General features: G+C 43.4%; 1 pseudogene; it reads left to right on the top strand.

Moving 5' to 3' along the window:
* Positions 1 to 649: 649 nt before the first annotated feature.
* Positions 650 to 17,250, top strand: LOC112834560 (14-3-3 protein sigma-like; annotated as a pseudogene).
* Positions 17,251 to 20,767: the final 3,517 nt, after the last annotated feature.

The following is a 20,767-nucleotide window of genomic DNA, read 5'->3' as shown; positions in this document are numbered from 1 at the left end:
AGAAGCCTGCACAGCGAGCTCATTTGCTTGTTCCTACCCAGCTCCGACTTCTGTTTTGCCGCGCAGCGCTGTGCTGCAGAGATAAACGAATTTAATTGAGAGCAAGCACTGCAGTTTGATCTTGGAATCATGTCACATAATTCCCTTTTCCAGGGCAGGGCCACACTTCTCTTTGCCCTGTTCTCTTGTCTCTCAGAGCCTTTTTTCCTCCTCTTACTCCTTCTTAACCTATCCGTCCCCCTGTCATCGTCTACAGATAGGCCCCACTGCCGTGTGCCCTCAAGCCCCTTGGCCAGGTCTTCCTCCGTAATGTCCCATTTCCCCCACTTCTTCCCACTCCCTTCTTTCCAGCCAATATTGCTGGGCCACCGGTGGCTGTGAGGATGTGAAAATCTGAGACACAGGCATAAATAATGAACTGGGAGAGCCAGACTGAAGTCAGTCAGAACGGAGAACAGTATTTCAGAAATGCAGCCCAATGACTTAGCGAGAGGCGGTATCAAGTTACTGCAACCCCAGAAGCCCCAGACATACTGTTAATTATGAGAACGCAGTTCTGAGTAAGTAAGGATCTGCAATCACCCAAAAGCAGGCTAAAGCTTCATACTCTGCTTTGGGGCTACAGCTGGGAGGTCTAGAAGGTGCCGAGATGCTTGCCCCACCTACTGCACTGGCCAGCCAGTGCGATGACCGGCTAGATGGCCGGCTTGCTCATTCCAAGAATATCACTGCCCCACCGGGCCAGACACAGCTGGACAGGGATGGTTAGAGCGGGGGGAACTCCACATAGCAGCCAGGCCAGGAAGCTGGGGAGTGGGGGGAATCTAGATCTTGTTGCCAGAGGGGAGACAGGTTGGAGAGTGGTCTGCTGCTCTTCTCAGTCATTAGAAGCCAGCCTAAGTCCCTGCCCTCAGCTCAGATGGGCCTGATCCTTTTTAGTTGGAATAGGATTCCCATTCAGTCGGAAACCTCCTCTGGGCCTCCTTTTACAAGCAAGACTTGGTGGACGGGTCTGCAAAGCCCGTGGTCCAACCTGGGGACTTGCTCCGGCTGGCTGGTGAGCAAGAGGCCTGCAGGGCAATCCCAAGTGGCATTCTTGCTGTCCCTCACATCCCCTCCCGTCTGTCCTCCAAATGCAGCCAGACATGTCGCTGTAAAATATAAACCTGGCTATCCCACTCTGTTGCCAGAAACCCGTCAGTAGCCTGTCAGCTCCAGAATAGAGGCTAAATTCCTAACCATGGCGTTCACGGCGTCTATGACCCGGCCCAAGCTCCCATCTCTAACTCCACCTTTCCAATCAATGACTTGACCCGGCAGCTCAGAGACTCTGGCTGCTTTGTTTTCTGTGTGCTCTTTGCGGTCCCTCTCCTGCATGCCTTTGCCTAGGCTGTGTCGTCTGCAGAAACTTCTGTCCCACCCACCTCTGCTGCATGAACACCCATTTATCCTCCAAGACCCAGCTTAGGAGCCCTCTTGTTTTTCCAGAGCCCCGAAATTGGATGAACTCTCCTCCTCTTGGACTCCCATTGCACCTACTGCCCACTTGACACTGAAGGATCTCTTTGTGAGACTAGAGTGGACCCTCTGAGGCAGGACCTCGTCCTATTCACCCAGGAATGTTCCTAGCATCCAACACAATGCCTGGAAGACAGCAGAAATTAACACTTGTCTAGAGAATCCTGACTGGAAAAGAGTTGGAATGTAGGTAACCTCCACGTTACCATGTTCCAGTCTGACAGGCATGGATATTCCCTAGGTGCTGCCTTGCCCAGAGGTCCCGAGGTCTGCGTCGTACTCCTTTTCCTCACCCTTCATGACGGCGAGCTCCCCAGCACATGCTTACAACCCCCTCTTCCCCAGCCTCATGAGCCATAACTGTGATCTCATGCTATCAGCTGCTCCCAAGTTCCCAGGCTCTTCTCATCTTTGTGTGGCCTTCACAGGCAGTGGAGACATGCCCTGGTGACTCACACCTTGCCAGTGGTGAGTTAAATCTTCCCAGCCAAAACTTACTTCATTTTCCCAGTGTCTGAGTCATGGAGGAAACAGGTAGAGCAGGTAGGAATCTCTGTCTGCAAATCTGAATGGGCAAAAAAAAAAAAAAAAGTGTCTTGATTTTTTTCATAATTCAATTTAATTTCTATTTCAAGTCTCATTTTTTTTCCCATTAGGGTGGCAGAGTCTGTTTTCTGTCCTCTCCCATTTCCCTAGTGAAGCATCATAAGCACCCGGGGCTTATGCGGTGTCTGAGTGAGGGCGTACCTGGTCTTTATCCTCAGTGTCATCTGTTCATTCTGGTTCCCACTGGGAAGCCCCATCTCATCTAACATTACCGCCTGCCCGTGTGGTTGCTGAGGGGGCCTCATTGACATCCTCTGTGCTGCTCTTGGGGGCCAAAAACCCAGGTTGGGGCCAGGATGGGGCCCGGGGACTCTAGGCTGGCTGAGGTCACATCTGCCAAATTACACTCCAGAGTCATTGCCAATTCCCTGGAACCTGAAAGAGATAGGACGTGGGTCCGCTCTATTCTCAGATTCTATGAACTTACGTGTGAAGGTTTTTTTTGCTGGTTGGTTGGTTTTTGTTTTTGTTTGGTTTTAGGTTCCAGCATCCCTAGCATTTGACATGGGGACCAGGGCTCATGGCCTCCTTCCTCAGAGACCCACCAGCTCTATGCTTTCGTGCCTACCCGGGTCCAACTGGTTCTCCTCTCAGTCTCTGACACCCTTTCACAACCAGTGTGTATGTGGGGGTAAAGGGGGGCGCCTTCCTCCTTCTCATCTGATATCTGCCTATTTACCTCTGTCTTGTTTCTGTTTCCTCAGAATTTTCTGAGGAAATCCATAGGCCACAGAGACTTTTTTTTCCTCTGATCTTTCCTGTCACATCCCTTCCCTTGGTCAGTGATCACCTGCTGCAGTCTAATTACTGAATGAAGAGAAGGGGTAAGCTATAAGAGGGAACTGGTGGGGAAAGTATGTAAGAATGTTAGCAAACACAAAAGTAGGGGTGCCGGGTGGTTCAGTCCGTTAAGGGTCCGACTCTTGATTTCGGCTCAGGTCATGAACTCAGGGTTGTGGGAACGAGCCCCGTGATGGGCTCCTCACTCAGTGCGGAGTCTGCTGGAGATTCTCTCTCTCCCTCTGCCCCTCCCCTGGCCTGTGTTCTCTCTCTCTCTCTCTCTCTCGCTCAAATAAATAAATACATCTTAAAAAAAAAAAAAAGAATGTTAGCAAACACAAATGTAGCATTTTGCAATGAACCAGGCACTGCTCTCAGGACTTTACATACATTAGCTCATTAAATCACAGCAACCCAATGAGGCCGACACAATTTCGATTCCCATTTTACAGATGAGGAAACTGAGGTGAAGTAGTGTCAGATTGTAGGAGCTGGGGCTTGAACCCGGGCCATCGGGCTCCAGAGTCTGTGCCCTTAACCGCTACAATGACAGGCTCTCACAAATCAGTGCCCTGCCACACATGTTATCCTTAGCGTAGAGTTGTCTTCCTTGAAGATGTGTAGGAGAAGAAAAGTTTTAAAATATTATGATAGAGACTTCTCTCTCTATTCAAAGTGCTTACGCTGGGATTTAACAAATTTAGATTTTCATGAGAAATCTATCAGTCATCCAAGTGAATGTCAAAAAGAAAAAGCTTAAAAGTCTTTAAAAATAGAATCTCCCAATACCACTGATGTCGTTGCCTTCATCTGCCTGGGAGCTTTTGAGCAGTGGGGTAAGAGAGGGCTTGACCTCTAAAAAGGTGTGCCAATTCCTTCTATTTCACTCTGCATGTCTTTGACCATTCTATCTAAGAACTAACACTCTTTTTGAATGAAAAGTTACCCAAGAAAAAGCACGTGTGGGCTTCTAATTCCTCTAGGACAAACATTCTTAACATTTTGGGGGATCACAGACCTTTTTGCAAGTAAGCAATACCTCCCCAGGAAAACCAAGTGCATATATCCAAGTGCATATATAATTTAGGGTCCTGGGATCGGATCGAACCCCGCATTGGGTTCCCTGCTCAGCGGGGACTCTGCTTCTTCCTCCCCCTCTGCCACTCCCCCTGCTTGTTCTCTCTCTCTCTCTCAAATAAATAAATTAAAAAAAAAAAAAAGAAAGAAAGAAAACTGTAGGGAAATTACTGAGTCTTTTACTGTGTGTGCATTTTTCCTAGAAGTGTTGTTGCTTTACTCGTTTCTGTACCTTCAACACCTACCAGAGAATAAAATAATTGATTTAGGCTCATTCTGCTCCCATCCAGCCCCCGTATCCATGATGCCTCTCTATGGTACCATAAGAGACAGAACATCTTCCCCTCCCTCTAATACACCCCAGATTCTCTGCAAATGTTGGCGCTAACAAGGACTTTGTTCCTTGTGTATTGTGTCTCTGTGCATTTGCCTCTGAGAGACAGGGACCATCTGCAGGGACGGATTAGAAGTGGCCATTTTGATTTTCGGACAATTTGGAGGCTACACATAAAACTCTACGTGCCTCATGGGGGCCAGTTAGGGAAGGACTGAGGCTCTTGGCCTCTTTATAAGCCCATAGAGGACTCCTTCCCAGCCCATTACTTCGGGGTAGCCAATCCCCTGACTGGTTTTTCCCTTTTCAGAAGGGAATTCAACACATTAAGTTTTAAAATACCTTCTCAAAAAAAAAAAAGTTAATGGGTTTCCCAGGACCTCAAGAGTATCATGGAGGTGCAGTTAACTCTGCTTCTCAACCCTCTAATCAAGCAACAGAAAGAATGTTTGAGTCAAGGCCAAACATTATTCTTTCATTGAGAGAAACACATAGATGGTTCCGGATAAACTCTGTGAGCAACTCAGAGCCCTCTGCAAAAAATTATTGTACCCTACAAGTGCAAACACTTACATGATTATCATTTGTGGTTAGTTGGAGTCATGCCAGCAGGGTGATTATTAAGAATATGTTGGGCACACAAAGCAGACAGCTAGAAGATATTGGGATATAAAAATGGTATTTTCTTCATTCTCATTTCCCATTTCCTTTCCTCTAGTGCTGGGGTGGCATAGTGTACCCTTTTCATTCCTTCCTATCAAACTTCCTTATTTCTTTGATGATTCTTTTTTCTCGTGACCTATTCTCAAGTTTTAATACCTTCACTGTGCCCATGGGTGCTTACACCATGAAAAAGGCTATCTTGTTTCTCTGAGCCTTTGTGATGCATCCCACCCGTAACTCTTCTAGACATGTTCCTTGTCATAAGTATGCTTATGATTATGTAAATTGCATGCAAGTAAAACTGTACCAATACATTCCATGTATTATGAAACACCACAAAATAAATTATAAAAGGATGAGATGAAATAATTATAAATAGGGCGCTAACATTTTATTCTCTCTCCTGATAGGTTATCCATTTCCATATCCACACACAGATATAGTGTATCAAAGCAATTACACATAGAGCGAAGCCCTCCAAAAGGTCTTAAATTGTCTGTCACTGCCTCAAATTATAACCTGTAATACTCCCTTAAGCCTCTCCATTCATATAAGTGAATTCAGAAGAAACTCTCTGTTGTAAATTGAATGTTTGTATCTCCCCAAATTCATATGTTATAACTCTAACCCCCAGTGTGGCTATATTTGGAGATGGGGCCTCTAAGGAAGAAATTAAGGTTGAGTTAAGGTGGTGCTCTGATCCAACTGGATTAGATAGGTTTAGTGTCCTTACAAGCCGAAACACAAGAGAGATCATGATCTCTCTTTCTGCGTGTATGTGTGGTGTGTGTACATGTGTGTGTGTGCTCACACTGAAGAAAGACCATATGAGCACAAGCAAGATGGTAGCCATCTGCAAGGCCAAGAGAGTACTCACCAGACACCAACCCTGTCAGGCCTTGATCTGGGACTTTCTGCCTCCAGAGCTGTGAGAAAATAAATTTGTATTGTTTAAGCCACCCAGTCTGTGGTATTGTGTTATGGCAGCCCCAGCTGACTAAGACACTCTCAGAACACTCACCAGATTATTCCTGTAACCTGAACTCTATAAACACACTCACACACACACACACACACACACACACACACACACAGAGTCATTCAACATAAAGTTAATACTTTCTTCAAAGCTGGTCATAAAGTTTGTATTAGGTAACAAATTTCAGTAGTGTCAGATATATTTGGTGGTAGGAGAAACTCACGCAACATCCCCCTAACTTGGGCAAGCGAGAAACGCAGGGCCAGTGTAGCCCGGCTGCTGCAGCAGGAGTATAGACCCTTCCTTTTCCCTCAGATAGGCACCCGCTTCCCCAGCGTACTGTAGTGTAACTGCCGCCATGATCGTGGTTTTAGGATGTGCCGCAGAAAGGCAAGAATTGGAGTGTCTGTGGGAAGTAATTAGAAACTGAAGCTCAGCTCTTGAGAATTTTAGAGCCTGCTGTTTCTTGACATAATTTTGAAGAGACAGCATAATCTTCTTTTCCACTGAACACAACAAAGATAGATGCTATTTTTGTTTATTTTTTAAAGATAAACCTCTTTCTAAATGCATTCAAGAGCAAGTTAGAAAGGAAAAAAAAATCATTAGAGGGTAAAAGTTAATTAACAGGAGAAATACATAGAGGTATAACTAAACACTGAATCTGGCTTTTGCTCTGGGGTAATGTATCAAACCCTGATTACTTTGAAATCCTGTTTTTAACAAATATGCAATGTGTAAGACATGAGACAAATCCTTGAGCCCAACTGAAGGCAAGAATCTGAAAGGAAAACTTACAAGCAATCTAGGAACATCAGACAAATCAGACACCACAGAAAGGACTGCTAAAAAGTACTTGTTTCTTTCAGCCTTGAAGCTGGGTTGAAGGAAAAAATATTTCTCCTGAGAATTCATAACTATAATCCAGTTTTCACGAGAATTTTCAGCCCAAAATCACAGTACTTCAAATCTACAATTGATTTTAAAGTAGCCCTTAGTTGGGAATGCCCAGGTAGAAGTAAATGCATATTCTTTTTGAAGGAACTTACCTTCAACCAAGGCCTCAAAAATTACTGCAGGTAAAATTCTAGGGAACATAAGTCCATAGTCAATATAACAAGAAACACATAAATGAAAGGATCATGAATGACAGACTGTAAAATCAATCAAGAAGATTCAAAGACTCCAAAAGAATGTCTTAAAAAAAAAATAGAGAAATTTAAAGTCAAGCCCAATATTCATGGTAGACATAGTTTAAGACTAATTTAGTGAAATGGAAAATAGTTTAGCAGAAATTACCCAGAATGCAGCACAGAAAGAAATGAGGTGGAAAAAATTAAAAAGTCATTAAGAATCTTATAATATAGAGTGAGTTGTAGAATCATAAAATCACAGTTGGAATTTTGGAGGGACATAATAAAGAAAATGGAGATGAGGCAATATTCAAATTGAAAATGGCTCATAATTTTCTGTTACTGTTGAAAGATTCCAATACTCGTACTAAAAAGATGAATACATGTGTATATACAATGGGATATTACTCAGCCCTAAAAAAGAATGAGATCTGGCCATTTGCAACAACATGGATTAACCTAGAGGGTATTATGCTAAGTGAAACAAGTTGGTCAGAGAAAGACAAATACCATATGATATCACTCATATGTGGAATTTGAGAAATAAAACAACAAAACAAAGGGAAAGAAAGAGAAACAAACAAAAAACAGTTCCTTAAATACAGAGTACAAACTGGTCATTGCCAGAGGTAAGGTTGGGGGAGGTGAATAGATAAAGGGGATCGGGAATACACTTACCTTGATGAGTAACGTATAGAATTGTTGAATCGTTATATTGTACACCTGAAACTAATATAACACTGGATGTAAATTATACTTCAATAAAAAAAGAAAAGAAAAATTTAAAAAGAAAGACATTTTCAAAGAAAGTTAAGTTTTTAAAAATCTACAACTATACCCATCATAATCAAACTGCAGAAGGGAAGTAATGAGATAATCTTAAACCAGCCAGAAATAAAAGATGAGCAAAGAAGTGTCCCCCAACAGCTACATTGGCAACTGACTTCTTAACAGCAACAATGAAAATCAGAAGATGGTGGAATAATATTTTCACTATTCCCAGAAAAAGTTAACTCAAAAACTAAAATTTTGTATCTACATACTATCAGTCAAATATGAGGATGAAATAAAGCTATGTTTAAGACAAATAAAACCGGGGTGCCTGGGTGGCTCAGTTGGTTAGGCGACTGCCTTCGGCTCAGGTCATGATCCTGGAGTCCCTGGATCGAGTCCCGCATCGGGCTCCCTGCTCGGCAGGGAGTCTGCTTCTCCCTCTGACCCTCCCCCCTCTCATGTGCTCTCTCTCCGTCTCTCATTGTCGCTCTCTCAAATAAATAAATAAATAAATAAAAATCTTTAAAAAAAAAAGACAAATAAAACCTAATGGAGTTTCCAAGAGACAGACCTTTGCTACAACTTATAAATAAGCATTTTGTATAGAAAGAAACTAATCCCAGATAAGCGGTCTAGGATGAAAGAAAAAGTGGTAAAGAAATTAGGAAAAATGTCCGTATATGCAAACTTATAATGTGGGAAACAATCATAATAATATATTCTTTCAGAGTTAAAAAAAGACAGAACTAAAATACAACAATGGTATAGAAGAAAGGAGGAGGTGTTTGGAGTTGAAGTGTTTATAGATCGGATAGTTTGTGAGGATGGTAAAGATGCTGACTGATTTTAGACTTTAAGTTTGCATTCATTTAAAAAATTCCCAAGGTAACCATTAAAGGAATACAATGCATATACTCAATTTTACTTCTAGGAATTTACAAGAATAGCAACAAATTGGAAACATTATAAATGGCTATCAATAGAGAGTTGGTTAAAACCATTATGGAGAGTAAAATACTATGAATAGAATTCAGATACTTGAATGCTATGCAGCCATTTAAAAATGCAGTAGCTATGTATGTATTTCTTTGAAATAATCTCCAAGGTAAAAGCAAAAGTGGTGTGGATCACGTGTACTATTTACTGTTTTTTTTTTTTTTAAAGAAGGGACAAAAAATATGTGCATACATTATGCTTGTATTTTTATAGGATATCTCTGAAAGATACACCAGAAATTCACAACAGTCATTGCTTCTGGGTTAGTTTTAAAATTTTCTAGTGCATATACATTCAAAAGCAAGGTTTCTTTTAAAGACTATAAAAGCAGGAGAAAAGCTATATACAGAACCAAATACCCAGAGAAAGATGCATGTGCATGTGTGTGCAAAAGCGCGCGCACACACACACACACACACAAATTCAGAAAGGAACCCATGGCAAAATGTACCATCTTTAACATCTAAAAAAGCACTCACACTTTCCCTTTTCTCATATATAATAACAGGGCTCTCTAATTCTTGCATTTGCTACAGAGTGTAGTATGAGCATTCCCTCCTTTACTCTTACATCCTGTTTGATTACACACTTCTTAAAGGCCTGACTGAAGTATATTATTTCCTTTGTAGTCCTTGAAATATTTTTAGTATAAGCTTTGCATATAGTAGGTGCTTAATAAATCAATATGTGATAAACTATGTATCATATTTTATGGGTTTGAAGTTTTTATGCTACCCAATTGACCTGAATCACATTAATGAGTTTTTATAACATCTGAAACTCATTGGAATGTTAGATGAATTTTGGACAGTTTTAAAATTTGAAAGTCCACTAGTTCCTTTCACCATCTAGATTGCTTGCTAAATTTGACACAGTAGGAAAGACTTACTTCAGGCATTTAGGAAACCAAAAACCACAATACAAAATTGTCTTGCAAGCAGCTGTATTAACATGTTCTTAATGTCTTCATTCTGGGTGACCTAAAAACCAGCATGTGGAAGGCATTCCAAAATCACGTTTGTATATGGCACATTCTGAGACTTTGTCTGAATTGAGGAACTCTTGAGCTGGAGGCCAGATTTGAGGACTGGAAGGGGGCCGGTATAGTCCTGGGTGTGCAACTGAGGGTAGAGCATTAATCTCAGCTACCCAAGCTAACATTCACGGGGGTCTTCAGGAACTCCTGAGCTGTACAAATCCGTTGCTAGAGGTACAGAGCTGTGTCCTTTAGTAGACGAAAAGTGGCTTTCTCTGTCCTGAAGTTATCTGGACAAAATCACTTTCTTATGCATTCATTTGCATTTTCACCAGAAAGAAATCATCGGTGAAGATAAGCACAAGAAGGTGTCTTTCAGGTATTTATTTATGCCGGAGTAATCATTTCTAAAGATTTTTAGGGTTTTGTTTTGGTTTTGGTTTTAGTCATGGAAGTGCTTCTTCAAATGAAAGCATGGAGGAGATTCCAGGGTGTAAAATAGATGAGTTCAAAATGGGGGTGGGGACAACCCAGACACAATTTCCACCTCCTAGATCTATGGACCCCAAGTCAGCAGTGTTCCTCAAGCTTTATTTAGTGTGTGTGAGAATCACCTGGGAGTGGATAAAACATGGGCTGATCAGAACATGTGGGAGTCGAAGGCTTAACGAGCACCCTAGGGAACTGTGTAGGCTGTGCCCCCCCCCCCCCCCCCCCCCCCCCCCCCCGCCCACAGTCAAGCCTCGCAGTGACGCTCAGCCGAGCCCAGCGTGAAAACCACCCTGCAAGAGGATCCAAAGTGAGGCTCACTCTCTGACTCACTCATAAAGCGATAGCCGTACAAGATTCTCCAGCACTTTGGTTGATTTTTCCCATAATTTCCTCAGGCCCCCCAAACCAGAGACAGCAACTACATTTTATCAGGCCGGGAGAAAGAAGTCTAAGAACTTGTTTACTTTAAAGCAGCTATAGTGCTCTAAAAAAAGACTAAAATTCCATCTAATACCCGTTGCCCAAATTATCTCAATAGAAGGAAGGAGAGCGACGTCTAGATCCTATGGAACTGGTTAGGACAGCAGCTGAAACCCTAAAAAGAGCTGAATCAAGTTCCGAGCCCCATCAGGGAATTCCTTTGCAACATTTGACTTCAATGGATCGCCATGAATGCGCAGCTGCCTGGCGACACAAACGTGCCGCACAGGGCTGAAACAAAGGGTCTTAGATTTAGAGACAGTGGTCTGTGGAGACCCTGCACTGGACTGGCTACTTCCTTGTCTAAGAAAATGGACATTGGGAAAACCTGTATGTCCAGAACAGGGGACTTGGGCGGGGCAGGCAATACATTTCTGTCTCCATTTTGGAGGTAGTAAGGTATCACGTCTGATGCCCACCCTGCCTCTCCGATTAGACAGAGCAGAAGCAGCTTAACACAGTGTTGTTGTTTTTCTTTTTTTTAATGGTGCTTGATAATTCCAAGTGATTCTGTCTGGGCAGGAAAAAGCCTGGGGGTGCTAGTTAAGATTTGCAAGAGCCATTTTCCTTCAGAAGAAAGCATGAGGCACTTAGGTATGTCAACCAAAGTTGCAGGAACTCAGGTTTACAAACATAACACCTAGGGACTAAGTTTGCCCCCAAACGCCCCCAACCAAAACAAAACAAAACAAAAAAAACACCCAAACTATGGTAAATTACAATCGGTATTTCTCTAGGACCTGAAATTTTCAGAGAACCTGAGAACCCTTAGGAAGAGATACTATATGGCTTGCTCTTTTCTCACAAGGATTGTGGAAAACTTATTTTAAAGTCTGCAAAGCCTTAATAAAAAAAAAAAAAGAAAAAGAAAAAATAAAGTCTGCAAAGCCCTTCAATTCTTGGAGGAAGCATCTGGATAAGCAAGATGATTATCAAGTATTAATCTAATTTTTAAGCGAGAGTACTAGAACCTTAATATTAAAATGAGGGGAGCATGGGTGGCTCAGTCGGTTAAGTGTCTGACTTCTACTCGGGTCATGATCTCAGGGTCCTGGGTTGGAGCCCAAGCCTGGAAGCCTGGGTCCACACTCATCAGGGAGTCTTCTCACTCTCCTTTTCCCTCTGCCCCCCACTCCCCACTCCTGCTCTCTTTCTCTCTCTCTCTCTCCAATAAATAAATAAAAAATCTTTAAAAAAGTATTAAAATGAGCATTAACCTTCAAAATAGTTACTCCAGAAGACTCTAGCTGTATTTCAATGAAGTTGCCATTTCTCAAAATATCTCCGGACTCCTATTTTGTGAATTGTCTTTAAAGTCAGCATAGGAGCCACACAAGAAACACAATCTTAGCACAATATTTTTTTTTAACCTTTTAAAACATATACATCTTTTGAAATGTGAAAAAAAAAAAGACCGTCAACTATTCTCTATCTTGAAGCCCATATCATTGATATATCACTCAAGAAAGTTGAAATTTATTTTTTGTTGTTTATTTAATGCAATCAGGATTTTCTTTTCCTATTTTCCATCTGTGGATGCGTTTTCAAAATACATCACCAATACGCCATCCCCAGAATTTTTATTTCCCACTGAGAATCACTGCATTATATTTTAGAGAAAGCTTATTTCTAACCAAAACTCAGCTTGATTATTCCCTTTACTCAACAGCTTGCCTCTGAATGAGGCCTTTTTTGAAAATCAAATCCATTTTGAAAGGCGAGAGTTTGCCACCCTAAGATAAGAGGTGTCACAGACTTTGAGGGCAGTGTCAGATGGATTCTTAGAGACTTTTCATATTGATATTCAGAAAAGGACAATATCTGTTTGTGTGCTCAAAATCTAATAGGTTAAGGAATTAATCTTAATAGTTATTATTGATTAGCTATGGTTTTTAAGCATAGGGATAGTTTTATATTACAGGTCATTATAGATGAAAAGCTACTATGTAGAGAGCCAGGCTGATCACTGGTTTATTAGACATACAGCATATTAATCGTGAACCTTGAAAACCAGGCATTGAAAGAGACATTCATGTGTGTGTAACATAAATCCATACGCAAGAGCTAAATGTTACTATAGCAACAAGTGTGTGTATATATGTTTTGAGCAGTGGGAAGGGGATGAGTCGGGAAAAAGATAGATTCCGACTTACTTCAAAGACGTTTTTGAAGCTGACCACTTCCAAATAAACAATGAGAAGAATGTGATCAAAGAGAGAAATTTGTAAACTACCTCTGCCATTAATGTGGCTTGGATATTTGCTTTTATTTACCAAAAGTCTGTGCCCTGTCTAAGTCATGTTTAAAATATCTGAAGTTTGAAAGGCACCGGTAATTATGGAATACAACTTTTTAGTGAAAGGAAAAACATAGATGTGATACTCACTTATGGAAGAGAAAGCTACCACATCCGCCTTCGTCTAAGAGAACTGGTTGGGGGTGGTGATGTCACCGAAGATGCTGGGGGGGGTTGTGGTGGTGGAAGTTCTGTTAGTGGGAGTGATCCTTCAACTCTTTCTCATACCTTTCTCCCAACCGGTCCCACTGGAGCAAACAATGTGATCTCCAGAAGCTTCCCGTTATCTCAGAAGCAAAGACACAAATAATGAGTTGCTTATGTTTTGACCGGGTAGAAGAAAATGAGACAAAGTGAAAGACCAGGTATCTTGTGAGAAGTAATATTGTTAGTCCATAGGGAACTCGGGATCAGGCCTTAAATTCCAGATACAGCACTCCAGTCATATAAACTCAATGTGACATCAAAGGTGTCTTTAGGCTGGCTTTGCTCTGGTAAAGGTGACAAAAATGTTCATTTTGAGGTGCTACTCTGTGGGTTTCTTGTAAAATACGTGTTTTATCAGCGCTGGCGTTAATATGAATGCTCCCGTAGTTAAACAGATAAAACGGGGGACATCATGGTATTTGGTTCAAATCCCAACTCTCTCATTCTCAGCTTGTGTGAAGTTAAATAAGCTCACCACTCTGAGCCTCCGCAAGCCATTTTTACTCATAACACATACAACACTAAATGTGGGTTTTCCACACCAAGCAACTCTCCAACTTTCCAGACACCAAGTGAGTGTCCTACAATTCAATTCATTTCTGACACTAGCTACCCAGAGGCAGTGTCAAACCCCACAGATTTTTAAGGGTTCAGTCCCACAAATCTGCCCCCTGCTTTAGATGCAAGTACAGGTCATGGGGGCCTCCCATACTTCTAACTGGTTCGCTATAAATTGAGGATTTCCACAACCCCCTCCTTGGGTTCTATAATTGGCTAGAGTGGCTCACAGAACTTCGGAAGGCACATTACTTGCCATGACTGGTTTGCTATAAAGAATACAACTCAGGAATAGCCAAACTGAAGAGATGCAGAGGGCAAGATATATGAGTAAGAGGCCTGGAGCTTCTATGCCCTTTCTGGGTTCACCACCCTCCCAGCACTCTGAGGTGTCTGCCAACCAGGAGGCTCTCTGACCATCCCCCATCCCCCAAAACATAGTTTCAGGATATTTTTTTTTAATTTTATTTATTTATTTAAGACAAAAAGAGAGAGACAACATGAACAGGGGAGAGGGGCAGAAGCCAGCTCCCCCGCTGAGCAAAGAGCCTGATGTAGGACTCGATCCTGTGACCTGTTCGGGATCATGACCCGAACCAAAGGCAGATGCTTAACTGACCAAGCCACCCAGGCACCACCTAGCTTCCATATCTCTATGGAGACTTCTTTACATAGGCATGATTGATTAAAGCATAGCCCCTGGGGATTACCTCCATCTCCAGCTTTTCCCCTCCCCCGGAAGTCAGGGGGTATGGATGAAAGTTCCAACCCTCTGATCCTGTCTTGGTCTTTCTGGTGACCCGCCCCCCTCCTGGAGCTGTCTAGGGGTCCCCAACCACCAGGCATCTCATTAGCATACAAAACACATTTCCTATCACTCCAGAGATCCCAACAGCTTAAAACTCTTGTGTCAGGAGTCAGGGACTAAGACCAAATGTTGTAACCTTAACACCTCTCTGGCTCAGGAAATTGCAAGAGTTTTAGAGTTTTGTGCCAGGAACTGAGGACAAAGACCAAATGTGTATTTCTCAGTATATCACAGCCTCAGTTTCTCCAGGTGTGAGTAGGGTGATGATTAGTACCTCGCCTAGTAGTTAAGAGGATTCAATCTGTCACTTGTTAGCAAACACCTGGGACTGACAGGGTTCCCCTTTGGCGACAATTACCTTATTTTTCCCTGTTCAGCAAAGACACAGTAACCACTCTCTTTGTGCCGATCTCTGAGCTGGGCACCCTGAGGGACGCCAAAAAAGGAGGAGACAGGTTGCAGGCCGCCAAACACCTCAACAGAGCTGTGTGGGCCCCTTAAAGGGATGATTCTTCGCCACGGGAGAAACTCAAGTTTGTAGAGTGGCTGGACATTTATTGTGAAAATGTGTCAAGGAGCAGAGTGTCTCGAATGTCAGTGATTAGCTTACTTCCACTCAGAGTTTAGAGACCCACTTCAAGTATTTGTTTAGAGATCAAGGCCTATGATACCAAAAAAGGAAATAGAACATAGTTCTCCTTGTGTGCTAAATCCAGAATGCTAGTCAGAGCTAACATCTGCCTCGTCTTTTTAAATGAGCTGTTATACATACCTTAGGTTAAAAACAAAATAAAAAAGAAAGAAACCTCTCCTGGTACAGTGGCAGAAAAGTATTATTCAAATGAGATCAAATATTTTTAAAGTGCTTTATGAACGGTACAGTACTCTGTAAACGTTTGGTAAGCTTACACCTACACATTTTATAACCTTTGTTACTGTAGCGTGAGTTATCATTGAACATTTTAAGATTGTAAGAACATAAATCCTCCACCTGCACCGGGGATGTTTGAGAGAGAACAGGGACTGTGTGTGCCCATGAATACAGACACGCGCGGGGCTCTGTGGAGACTGCCATCATCTTAAAATATTTAATATATTGGTCGATTTATTTAAAGATTTTATTTATTTGACAGAGAGAGAGAGAGAGAGTGAGCACAAGCAGGGGGCATGGGAGAGGGAGAAGCAGACTTCTTGCTGAGCAGGGAGCCCAACGCGGGACTTGATTCCAGGACCCTGGGATCATGACCTGAGCAGAAGGCAGACGCTTTATGGACTGAACCACCCAGGCGCCCCTATATTGTTCTATTTTTAAAGGCTAGTGTTTTCAAATTAAGTATGGAAGTTGTTTCTGATGAGCAATAGCATACCTTCCAGGGTAGAAATTTTATAGAAAAGTGTTAAGGGCGCCTGGGTGGCTCAGTTGGTTAAGCGACTGCCTTTGGCTCAGGTCATGATCATGGAGTCCCCGGATCGAGTCCCAGGTCGGGCTCCCTGCTCAGCGGGGAGTCTGCTTCTCCCTCTGACCCTCCCCCCTCTCATGCTCTCTATCTCATTCTCTCTCTCAAATAAATGAAATCTTTAAAAAAAAAGAAAGAAAAGTGTTAAGAAGCTGATGAAAATGAAGTGTGACCTCTGTGTCCCTGGCATCCCAAACTATGACCTTGAACTGAAAACAGATTACTATCTTTGCACTCCCAAGATGTTTATGCATGAGCCCCTCCAGGTTTAGTTACTTGAATGCGGTCCCCACTCCCCGGCACACACATACATCCTCGTCGCATGCCTCCCAGCTAGTGTGAGGCTTCTCAGGGTGCCAAAATGTAGGTTCTCAGGAATAAGTTTTTAGTTTTGCTGATTTCTCGTTTCTTGGCCTGCAGTCTTTACTGCTGCTGCCCCTTGTAAGAGTGCGGCTCTGATAGAGCCTTCATGAAGTGCGCCGTGGAAAAGGGGAGGAGCTACCCTGTGAAGACTGACACCTTCTCTCAGCGACCCATGAGGATGTGGTGGGGGGGCAGCAGAGCGCTGCCTGCAGGGGCCTTGCTCAGAAGAGCAAGGAGGAGGGCTACAAAGAGAAGGGCCCGGAGATGGAAGAGTTCTGGGAGAAGGTGGCGACTGGGAGAAGGTGTGCAACACTGCTGGACACCACCTCATTGAGGACACCGGTGATGCTAAAAGCTGGGTCTTCCACCTGAAATTGAAGGGTGACTACACCACTACCCGGCTGAGGTAGCCCCCAGTGAGGACCAAATCATATCATCAACCCTGCCCAGTCGGCCTACCAGGAAGCCATAGACATCAGCAAGGAAATGTTTGCCCAGCAACCCCACCTGCCTGGGCCTGGCTCTGAGGAGCTTTTTGGTCTTCTTCTACGAGATCACCAACAGCCCAGAGCAGGCTGTCTCACTGGCCAACACCACCTTCGACGAGGCCATGGCCGACCTGCACACGCTTGCCAAGGACTCCTACAAAGACTGCACCTTCATCATGCAGCGACTGCAAGACAGCCTGATGCTGGGGATGGCCAACAGCACTGGGGAAGAGGGGGTGCGGCTCCTGAGGAGCCCCAGAACTGAGCGTCTCCTGCCACCTGCCCTGCCCTGCCCCCACCCCCACAGAGAGGACTAGTATGGGGTGGGAGTCCCCACCACTGCTCTCTGCACCCTGTTCCCGAGAGCCCCTCCTGTGAACCAGGTCACTGTGCACCCCCTTGACCCTCTCCTACCCCCACTGCCTCTGGGTCTTAGGAATTGAGGAGAGTCCCACCCTTGTGGCTGAGAACTGGACTATGAGGATGTGTGTGTGTGTGTGTGTGTGTGTGTGTGTGTGTGTGTGTGTAAGACCAAGAATGAGAGGGAAAGCATGCCTGCTGTGTGTGACCATGTTTCCTCCCAATAAAATTCCCCTGTGACCAAAAAAAAAGCAGTACAGCTCTTCTAGGCCAGTCATCTCTGTCATCCTAAGCATCTCTTTCTGCAGGCTACAGGAAGGCCATGGTTCTCCCTAATTCCCTATAGTACACCTACACATGGTACATGGTACACTGGAGATCAGAAGACTTGGTCACAAGCTAAGTGAAACTCACAACTGCTTCTAGAACTGTATACTGTTGGCATTTTAGGCTCAGACCCAAAGTCTGCACCCTGGCTTACGTTCCATAAGCCTTCCCACACCTCAGTGCCCAAGCCCAACTCAGTTCCCAGAAAAAAAAGAACCTTACCTTGCCAGTCCAAAACTCACTCTCCCCCTCTGCCGGGAGGAGTGATCTTTGCTTCTTCTCTTTAGGGGAAATCCCACCCTTCTTCTAAGCAGGCATCTCCCGCCCCTCAGAGTGTGGGCACAGCGATCCCTGGAGCCATGGGACCTATCCCGGTGTCTGGCACAGGTCACCTCAAATCATGGCTCTCACGGGCGATGACACAGACCAGGCTGCAGGATCCCGGCCCAGTCATCCCTTGTCTTACTCCTTCCTTCCAGCCCCAAGTGGACAGAAGTTCAAGTGAGCTCGGTTTTACTGACAAAGCTGGTTCTCACTCCTAATTTTTTAAAAGCAAATGTGTGGACAACAAAGTCAATGACAGTAATATTCTGGAACGTTTGGGGGGAAGCCATTTTCTATCTCTTCATAACAGAGTTCGGTTGTTACATCTCCTCAGCATTGTTAAGCACCTGGTAGCATCTCACGCTGAGGCCTCTACTCCGGGACTCCTTCCTTCTCTGGGTTCCAGTTTCCCTTTGCACAGAAGCAGTCATCTGGTCTGTCATTAATGTGCTGAAAGACCCTGCCAAAGAGTCCTCCTGCTACAGGGGAGGCATCCACCCCCAAAGGCTGGCAGAGTTTTGCACATCAAAAGACCTAGCCCAGTGTCTTAGTAGGTAAATGTTAAGCTTGTCATCTTTCCTACTTTTTCACTCAATCATACAATGCCGGGGCGTTGCTCCTACCAAGTCCTCAACCCATTGTGGCAGTGGTAGAAGTAAGCCTCCTCCACTGGGGACAAGCCATGAGGTGGAGGGTCACCCTAGGAGTCAGGCAAGGTGACGGTGGAAAGCTTCACAAAACATTAATGTTCTCAAGAAAGCTAGTCCATTGGTGAATTTGCTAATGGGAGCAAGTCCTCTTCCCCACCCCCAAAGATAAGAGCCACAAACAATGATTGCCTTTCCTTCCTTTATTGGCATAATTTTACACTCGCGATTTCATTAGCTGTTTGGATAATGTGGTGGGTGCAACCAATAAAGCCCATAAAACAATATAGTAGATCACTTGCAAGTGCAGAGCAACTTAATTGTTGTTTTCAGCACACCCAGAACGACAAAGGGGATTATCACTGAAGTTGTGCGGCTGGTATTTGTCTTAGGCAAAAGCCAGTGGTTGACTTCCGTAGTTATTATTCTCTCCTGGCATTTAAATTACTTTCTTACTAAGAGCAAAGGAGCAGTAAGAAAAACAACAAAAAACAAAACACAAAACAAAACAAAAACAATTCTAACCTTATGTAAATGCAATTCTCCAAATAGATTATTTTTTGCAGATTCTGGAACCACTGAGGGAGATAGGGTTCCACGAATCTAAAGAATCCTAGAATTTCAGAGATGTGGCCATAAATAGTACAATCCAGTTTCCTTAGTCCGTGCTTCTGCCTAAGCCCTGGTTACGCAGGGATACACCGGGGGTGCTCCAAGGGAACCACAAGGTAAAGCCCCGCAGAGAGACACTGTTATAAGGCCTAACATAAGGGAGGCACTTGGAAAATATTTGTTGGATTAACACATCTCTGTGGTTTGTCAGTTTCGCTGGTTGTCACATAATTTAAAACAATTTTTATTTTATTTTATTTTTATTTCTTATTTTATTTTATCTTTTTAAGTAGGCTCCACACTCACTGTGGAGCCCAATGAGGGGCTTGAACTTACAACCCTGAGGTCAAGACCTGAGCTAAGATTAAGAGTCGGCTGTCTAACCGACTGAGCCACCCAGGCGCCCCAAACATTATTTTAATATTAAAATAAATCTGTGCTAAGCATGAACCTGAATGTATGCAAATTTTAAAAAATCATCTGGGAGATCCCATCCCAGGGATGGGATGCAGAATGTAAATGCATGAAACGACTTCATCGAGGGGATGTGTGCTGGGGGGGGGGGCGGAGGAAGGGGGAGGTCCTGAGCTTAGTAACTTCCGAAATGAGCGGAGTCTCTAAGACCAAAGGCAAAAGAAACTGTACATAAGCTTTGTGCTTAGTTGTTCAAGTTGTTTTCCATAGGGGTACAGATTAACAATAGTTCCTGCTACACGTGTACACCGGGAATGAGCAAATCAGTAAAAGGATAACCGTGATGGGAATCAGCTTTCTCACTGTTGGAATGAGAGTTGACAGATAAGCAAAGGGAGAAGGCTAGAATGATCCGTGTGTTAATGGATTCACATTGGGAACACCGTATGAGCTTACATTTAGCTGAATATGGGTATAGATGTATCTGTATGTACTTCGGATACAGATAGATGTGCAAATATTTATAGACGTGTATATAGGAGTTAGTACACACACATCTATTTCCTTCCTCTGTCAGCTGAGAGGAAGTTGACACAGAAGCCAGCACACCTAGAATCTTGGTCTCTTAGAGCATTCTCCAGTGAAAGGAACCAGGCAGGACTCCTTGGAGAAATGGCTGATCCTAGGAGCAGGGCAGGAAACACACACACACGGTGAGCCTGGAGGATCCTCAAGTGCCAGAAAGGTTAAAAAAAAAAAAAAAAAAGCTGGAGGAAAAAAAAAACCCAAAACAAAACCCCACAACCACAGGGATAGGAACCAACTGAAAGAGCTCCTAATGAGAGCCCAAATGGGAACAACTTGAGCACCAAAATTAAGTAGAATTGGATTATAATCTAAAGGAAAAAATAAATAACCATAAGCCTATTGCTACTATAAATACATGACTAAATAAGTAAATTGCAAAAAAGAGACAAATCTCAATAATTCCAAGTAATTTCTGTACTCTACCTTCCAGGAGGTGGAGCTTGACAGTCCACTTCTTAAATATGGGTTGTGCTTAGTAACTTCCTAACTTCCTTGCAGAGAGGACAGTAT

This window comes from Callorhinus ursinus, unplaced genomic scaffold (genome assembly GCF_003265705.2).
Source record: "Callorhinus ursinus isolate GAN/ISIS: 27379988/994484 unplaced genomic scaffold, GSC_fseal_2.0 scaffold17, whole genome shotgun sequence".
Classification (NCBI taxonomy): Eukaryota; Metazoa; Chordata; class Mammalia; order Carnivora; family Otariidae; genus Callorhinus; species Callorhinus ursinus.
Note: the sequence above shows the minus strand (reverse complement) of the source record. Positions and strands in the feature narration are given on the sequence as shown.